Source organism: Scyliorhinus canicula, chromosome 14, assembly GCF_902713615.1.
Source record: "Scyliorhinus canicula chromosome 14, sScyCan1.1, whole genome shotgun sequence".
NCBI classification, from domain to species: Eukaryota; Metazoa; Chordata; class Chondrichthyes; order Carcharhiniformes; family Scyliorhinidae; genus Scyliorhinus; species Scyliorhinus canicula.
In genome coordinates this window covers 160,218,977-160,227,613 of record NC_052159.1, presented here as the reverse complement: position 1 = coordinate 160,227,613, position 8,637 = coordinate 160,218,977, and positions in this window count along the sequence as shown.

The window sequence follows — 8,637 nt, the reverse complement described above, 5'->3', positions numbered from 1 at the left end:
CAAGATCAATACCAGTGATCAAGATACGGCCCAATTAAGCGGGGCCAAGTTCAAGGCCTGCCCAAAAGCGCACGAAGCCCCTTCGGGTATAAGAAGAAGCCCCCGAGAGAGAATCACTGTCTTGGACTCGGCTCTCGAAGCGGAGAGACCCGTCCACCAGCTGCACCAGAAGCAGTAAGTCCAAGGTCAACGCTCGCCATCAGACGGACGACCTTAGCTGTTCTCCTGTACCTCTTCGAACCCAACAGCCTCAGATCCGAACAACGGCCATTGTTCCTCTGACTGAGTGGGCACCCGAAGTTAAGTATAGGCATTAGCATTAGAGGTAGTTTAGTTTGTAGTATTTTGTGCATGAGTAGATATTACTGTGTGTGTAAATAAATAGTATTGGCTTTGAACTAACAAACTGGTGCATTGGCTCTTTGATCAGTATTCAGGTTTGAACCTTGTGGCGGTATCGAAAGATACCTGACGACTCTGGAGCAAACATAATTAGGATTAAGGAAGGCGACCATATTGACCTCTGTATTTATAACCAGATAAATATAGCAACAGCGGTCGGGAAGTCGGTCTATCGGGGGCGGAGCATCGGGGAAGGTCCAGCCAATGATGCGCCAACTCTGTTCTAATGGCGTGTGGCACGCGACGCGATGATGCTGGTATCGATGGGGCGGAAACCAATAGCCGGCATCAAACTGGTGCCGCCCTCGATTTGGACGTTGGAAAGGATTTCCCGCCCGATCACCGATTACGATATCGGCATCGGGCAAAGGAGAATACTGACCAAGATCTCTCCCACAAAATACAGAGGTTTGATTTTTTCTCTGAGGGTTTTTCGTGTTTGGAATTTTCTTGCACAGGGAGCAGTGGAAGTTGGATCATTGATTACCTTCAAGGCTGAGTTCGACAGATTTTAGATTTACGAGAGCGTCAAAGATTATGGGGTACAGCTTGGAAAATGGAGTTAAAGACACAATCCGATTAGTTGTTATCTTAATGAATGACAGGTCAGACTTGATGGGCTGAATGGCCCACTCCTGCTCATATTTCTTATGACCACATGAAATATTTTGCTGTTTCTATGTTTTTTATGCTTCCATTTACAATATCTGGGTTGGATATCAGTTGTATGGGGCAGTGGAAATGTCAGCAGTCGGTTCAGCTGGTATCACACTGGCTTCTGAGTCATCGGCTCCTCGTCAGCATTTTAACACAGAAACAAGGTTAACTCTCTGAACGTGCTCGGTGCTGTCTCTCAGGTGAGGCTTTAAACAGAAGCATGCTTGTCTTCTCTGCTGCTTATAAATGATCTCTTTGAGATACTCTGAAGTAGAGCAGGTGAGTTCCCCAGTGTCCTGGCTAAATGTAACACCCATAGAAAACCCAAAAGATTATCTGGTCATTAACATATTGTGTGTGGGAGCTTGCTGTGCACAATTGGCTGTGTATTTCCTACATAATAACAGGGACTACACTTCAAAAAGTGCTTTATTAACTACAAAATGCAGGTGGACAGGGCAGAGATGGACCGACTGGTTAAGGAGATACTACAGATCGATAGGAGGTATGCGGAGACCCCAGAGGCAGGGCTTTTAAGGGAACGGCGGAGGCTACAGGTGGAGTTCGGCTGGTTAACCACAGGGAGGGCGGTGGAGCAGCTGAGAAAGGCGAGGGGGGCGATCTATGAGCATGGAGAGAAGGCCAGCAGAATGCTCGCACAGCAGCTTAGAAAGAGGGAGGCAGCCAGGGAGATAGGGAAAGTAAATGACGGAGATGGGAACTTGGTTGGAGATTCAGCAGGGGTGAATAAGGTGTTTAGGGATTTCTACAGTAGGCTGTACAGGTCAGAACCCCCTACGGGGCCGGAGGGAGTGAGGCACTTCTTGGGGGAGACTGAATTTCCCAAAGGTGGACGGGGCGCTGGTAGAAGGGCTGGGGACCCCGATCGGGTTGGAAGAGATAGTGGAGGGTCTGAAGGCCATGCAAGCGGGTAAAGCCCTGGGGCCGCACGGGTACCCAGTGGAGTTCTATAAAAGGTTCTCAGGGATATTGGGGCCGGTAGTTGATGAGGATGTTCAATGAGAATGTTCAATGTTCAAGGGAAAGAGGGGTGCTTCCCCCAATGATTTCAACAGGCCACGATTTCACTGATTCTGAAGCGGGACAAGAACCCAGAGCAATGTGGGCCCTACAGGCCGATATCCCTGTTGAATGTGGACGCCAAACTGCTGGCCAAAATGTTGTCCTCCAGGATTAAGGATTGTGTTCCGGACGTTATTGGGGAGGACCAGACGGGGTTTGTTAAGGGTAGGCAGTTGGTGGCCAATGTAAGAAGGTTGTTAAATGTGATCATGATGCCCCCAGAAGGTAGGGAGGTGGAGGTAGTGATCGCAATGCATGCAGAAAAGGCTTTTGATCGGGTAGAATGGGATTATCTGTGGGAGGTACTGGGAAAGTTTGGATTTGGGCGGGGCTTTATTGACTGGGTCAGGTTGATGTATCAGGCTCCTGTGGCAAGCGTACGGATGAATAGGACAACATCGGACTATTTTAGACTGCACCGGGGGACGAGACATGGATGCCCCCTCTCCCCACTGTTGTTCGCGCTAGCTATAGAGCCGTTGGCAATTGCTCTGAGAGCCTCCAGGGGCTGGTCCAGGGTGGAGGGGGGGAGGGGGGGATGGAGCACAGAATCTCGCTCTATGCAGACGACCTGCTCCTGTATGTATCGGACCCAATGGAGGGGATGGAAGAAATCATGAGGATTCAAGGGGAATTTGGCCGGTTTTCGGGGTATAAGCTAAATATGGGGAGAAGTGAAATGTTTGTGATCCAGGCGAGGGGACAGGAGAGGCGATTGGGAGAGCTGCGGTTTAGATTAGTCAGGTACCGAGACATTCAGGTGGTGCGGGAATGGGACCGGCTGCATAAATTAAATCTGGCCCCGGCTAGTAGACCAAATGAAGGATGATTTCGGAGATGGGACACACTCCCGTGCCATCAGCTGGGAGGGTGCAGACGGTGAAGATGACGGTCCTCCCGAGATTCCTGTTCATGTTTCAATGTCTCCCCATCTTTATTTTGCGGTCCTTTTTTAAACGGGTCTGGCTTTGTTTGGGCGGGCAAGACCCCGCGGGTAAGGAAGGTAATGCTTGAGCAGAGTCGGGGAGAGGGTGGGCTGGCGCTGCCAAATTTCAGTAACTATTATTGGGCGGTGAATATAGCCATGATCAGGAAGTGGGTGGTGGGAAGGGGTCGGCAAGGGAGTATATGGAGGCAGCTTCATGAAAGGGCACCAGTTTGGGGGCGTTGGTAACTGCGCCTCTGCCGTTCCCGCCGGCACGGAACTCCACCAGCCCCATGGTGATGGCAGCCCTGAGAGTCTGGGGTCAATGGAGAAGACATGTGGGAGCAGAGGGAGCACCGGTCTGGTTCCCAGTCCAGGAAACTGACCCTAGCCCAGGAAACGGTCCATAGCCCAGGAAACTGTCAATAGTCCAGGATTCTGTCCCCAGTCCCGGAAACTGTCCCCAGTCCCGGAAACTGTCCCCAGTCCAGGAAACTGTCCACAGTCCAGGAAACTAATCCTAGTCCAGGAAACTGTCCCCGGTCCAGGAAACTTTTCCTAGTCCAGGAAAGTGTCTCCAGTCCAGGAAACTGTCCCGAGTCCAGGAAACTGCCCCTAGTCCAGGAAACTGTTCCTACTCCACAAAACAGTCCCTAGTCCAAGAAACTCCCGAGTCCAGGAAACTGTCCCTAGTCCAGGAAACTGTCCATAGTGCAGGAAACTGACCATAGTCCAGGAAACTGTCCCGAGTCCAGGTAACTGTCTCCAGTCCAGGAAACTGTCCCTAGTCCAGGAAACTGTCTCGAGTCCGGGAATAAGTCCCCGTTCCAGGAAACTGTCCTTAGTCCAGGAAACTGTCCCTAGTCCAGGAAACTGTCCCTAGTCTAGGAAACTGTCCATAGTCCAGGAAACTGTCCCTAGTCCAGGAAACTGTCCCGAGTCCAGGAAACTGTCCCTAGTCCAGGAAACTGTTCCCTAGTCCAAGAACCTCTCCTGAGTCCAGGAAACTGTCCCTAGTCCAGGAAACTTTCCCGAGTCCAGATAACTGTCTCCAGTCAAGGAAACTATCCTTAGTCCAGGAAACTGTCCCCTGTCCAGGAAACTGTCCCGAGTCCAGGAAACTGCCCCTAGTCCAGGAAACTGTTCCTACTCCACAAAACTGTCCCTAGTCCAGGACACTGTCCCTAGTCCAGGAATCTGCCCATAGTCCAGGAAACTGTCCCCGGTCCAGGAAACTGTCTGCAGTCCAGGAAACTGTCCCGAGTCCAGGAAACTTTCCCGAATCCAGGAAATTCTCCCCAGCACAGGAAACTGTCAAGAGACCAGGAAACTCTCCATAGTTCAGGAAACTGCCCATAGGCCATGAAACTGTCCCCAGTCCAGGAAACTATCCAGAGACCAGGAAACCGTCCCTAGTCCAGGAAACTGACCATAGTCCAGGACACTGTCCCCAGTACAGGAAACTGTTCCAACTCCACAATACTGTCCCTAGTCCAGGAAACTCTCACCAGTCCAGGAAACTGTCCACAGTCCAGGAAACAGTCCCTAGACCAGGGAACTATCGCCAGTCCAGAAAACTGTTCCTACTCCACAAAACTGTCCATTGTCCAGGAAACTGTCCCCAGTCCAGGAATCTGCCCCTAGTCCAGGAAACTGTTCCTAATCCACGAAACTGACCCGAGTCCAGGAAACTGTTCCGAGTCGAGGAAACTGTTCTGAGTCGAGGAAACTGTCCATACTCCAGGAAATTGTCCATAGTCCAGGAAACTGTCCATAGTCCAAGAGACTGTTCATACTCTGCGAAACTGCCCCTCATCCAGGAAACTGTCCCGAGTTAAGGAATCTGACCCAGTCCAGGAAACTGTTCCAACTCCACAATACTGTCCATAGTCCAGGAAACTGTCCCCAGTCCAGGAAACTGTCGATAGTCCAGGAAACTGTCCATAGTCCAGGAAACTGTCCCGAGTCCAGGTAACTGTCTCCAATCCAGGAAACTGTCCCTAGTCCAGGAAACTGTCCCCTGTCCAGGAAACTGTCCCGAGTCCAGGAAACTGCCCCTAGTCCAGGAAACTGCCCCTGTTCCAACTCCACAAACTGTCCCTAGTCCATGAAACTGTCCCTAGTCCAGGAAACTGTCCCCTGTCCAGGAAACTGTCCCGAGTCCAGGAAACTGTCCCGAGACCAGAAAACTGCCCCGAGTCCAGGAAACAGTCCCTAGTCCACGAAACTGTTCCTAATCCGCGAAACTGTCCCGAGTCCAGGAAACTGTCCCTAGTCCCTAAACTGTCCCTAGTCCAGGAAACTGTCCCAAGTCCAGGAAACTGTCCCTCACCCAGTAAACTGTCCCCAGTCCAGGAAACTGTCCCTAGTCAAGTAAACTGTCCACAGTGCAGGAAATTGTCCCTAGTCCCGGAAACTGTCCCCAGTCCAGGAAACTGTCCCTAGTCCCGGAAACTGTCCCAGTCCAGGAAACTGTCCCCTGTCCAGGAAACTGTCCCTAGTCAAGGAAACTGTCCCCTGTCCAGGAAACTGTCCCTAGTCCCGGAAACTGTCCCCTGTCCAGGAAACTGTCCCGAGTCCAGGAAACTGCCCCTAGTCCAGGAAACTGTTCCTACTCCACACTACTCCACAAAACTGTCCCTAGTCCAGGAAACTGTCCCTAGTCCAGGAAACTGCCCCCAGTCCGGGAAACTGTTCCTACTCCACTAAACTGTCCCTAGTCCAGGACACTGTCCCTAGTGCAGGAAACTGACAATAGTCCAGGAAAATGTCCCGAGTCCAGGTAACTGTCTCCAGTCCAGAAAACTGTCCCGAGTCCAGGAAACAGTCGCTCGCCCAGGAAACAGTCCCTAGTCCAGGAAACTGTCCCCGGTCCAGGAAACTGTCTCCAATCCAGGAAACTGTCCCTAGTCCAGGAAACTTTCCTGAATCCAGGAAACTCTCCCCAGTCCAGGAAACTGTCCAAAGACCAGGAAACTCTCCATAGTTCAGGAAACTGCCCATAGTCCATGAAACTGTCCCCAGTCCAGGAAATTGTTCAGAGACCAGGAAACTGTCCCTAGTCCAGGAAACTGACCATAGTCCAGGAAACTGTCCCCAGTACAGGAAACTGTTCCAACTCCACAATACTGTCCCTAGTCCAGGAAACTCTCACCAGTCCAGGAAACTGTCCCGAGACAAGGAAACTGACCTCAGTCCAGGAAACTGTTCCTACTCCACAAAACTATCCTTGTCCAGGAACCTGTCCCTTGTCCATGAATCTGTCCCCAGTCCAGGAAATTGTCCCCAGTCCAGGAAACTTTCCCTAGTCCAGGAAACAGTCCCCAGTCCAGGAAACTGTCCCTAGTCCCGGAAACTGTCCCTAGTCCCGGAAACTGTCTCCAGTCCAGGAAACTGTCTCCAGTCCAGAAAACTGCTCCGAGTCCAGGAAACAGTCCCTACTCCACGAAACTGTTCCTACTCCACGAAATTGTCCCGAGTCCAGGAAACTGTCCCTAGTCCCTAAACTGTCCCTAGTCCAGGAAACTGTCCCAAGTCCAGGAAACTGTCCCTCATCCAGTAAACTGCCCCCAGTCCAGGAAACTGTCCCTAGTCAAGTAAACTGTCCCGAGTCCAGGAAACTGTCTCCAGTCCAGAAAACTGCTCCGAGTCCAGGAAACAGTCCCTACTCCACGAAACTGTTCCTACTCCACGAAATTGTCCCGAGTCCAGGAAACTGTCCCTAGTCCCTAAACTGTCCCTAGTCCAGGAAACTGTCCCAAGTCCAGGAAACTGTCCCTCATCCAGTAAACTGCCCCCAGTCCAGGAAACTGTCCCTAGTCAAGTAAACTGTCCACAGTCCAGGAAACTGTCCCTAGTCCCGGAAACTGTCCCCAGTCCAGGAAACTGTCCCCTGTCCAGGAAACTGTCCCGAGTCCAGGAAACTGCCCCAAGTCCAGGAAACTGTTCCAACTCCACACTACTCCACAAAACTGTCCCTAGTCCAGGAAACTGTCCCTAGTCCAGGAAACTGTCCCCTGTCCAGGAAACTGTCCAGAGTCCAGGAAACTGACCCCAGTCCAGGAAACTGTTCCTACTCCACAAAACTGTCCCTAGTCCAGGACACTGTCCCTAGTGCAGGAAACTGACCATAGTCCAGGAAACTGTCCCGAGTCCAGGTAACTGTCTCCAGTCCAGAAAACTGTCCCGAGTCCAGGAAACAGTCGCTAGTCCAGGAAACAGTTCCTAGTCCAGGTAACTGTCCCCGGTCCAGGAAACTGTCTCCAGTCCAGGAAACTGTCCCGAGTCCAGGAAACTGTCTCCAATCCAGGAAACTGTCCATAAACCAGGAAACTGTCCCAAGTCCAGGAAACTGTTCCTACTCCACAAAACTATCCATAGTCCAGGAACCTGTCCCCAGTCCATGAATTTGTCCCCAGTCCAGGAAATTATCACCAGTCCAGGAAACTGTCCCAGTCCAGGAAACAGTCCCCAGTCCAGGAAACTGACCATAGTCCAGGAAACTGACCATAGTCCAGGAAACTGTCTCCAGTCCAGAAAACTGCCCCGAGTCCAGGAAACAGTCCCTACTCCGCGAAACTGTCCCGAGTCCAGGAAACTGTCCCTAGTCCCTAAACTGTCCCTAGTCCAGGAAACTGTCCCAAGTCCAGGAAACTGTCCCTCACCCAGTAAACTGTCCCCTGTCCAGGAAAATGTCCCTAGTCAAGTAAACTGTCCACAGTCCAGGACACTGCCCCTAATCCCGGAAACTGTCCCCAGTCCAGGAAACTGTCCCTAGTCCCGGAAACTGTCCCCAGTCCAGGAAACTGTCCCCTCTCCAGGAAACTGTCCCGAGTCCAGGAAACTGCCCCAAGTCCAGGAAACTGTTCCAAATCCACACTTCTCCACAAAACTGTCCCGAGTCCAGGAAACTGCCTCAAGTCCAGGAAACTGTTCCTACTACACACTTCTCCACAAAACTGTCCAGAGTCCAGGAAACAACCCCCAGTCCAGGAAACTGTTCCTACTCCACAAAACTGTCCCTAGTCCAGGACACTGTCCCTAGTGCAGGAAACTGACCATAGTCCAGAAAACTGTCCCGAGTCCAGGAAACAGTCGCCAGTCCAGGAAACAGTTCCTAGTCCAGGTAACTGTCCCCGGTCCAGGAAACTGTCTCCAGTCCAGGAAACTGTCCCGAGTCAAGGAAACTGTCTCCAATCCAGGACACTGTCCCTAGTCCAGGAAACTTTCCTGAATCCAGGAAACTCTCCCCAGTCCAGGAAACTGTCCAGAGACCAGGAAACTCTCCAAAGTTCAGGAAACTGCTCATAGCCATGAAACTGTCCCCAGTCCAGGAAACTGTTTCTACTCCACAAAACTATCCATAGTCCAGGAACCTGTCCGCAGTCCAGGAATCTGTCCCAACTCCAGGAAATTGTCCCCAGTCCAGGAAACTGACCATAGTCCAGGAAACTGTCCACAGTCCTGGAAACTGTCCCCAGTCCCGGAAACTCTCCCCAGTCCAGGAAACTGTCCAGGGAACAGTCTGCAGTCCAGGAAACAGTCCCTAGTCCAGGAAACTGTCCCTAGTC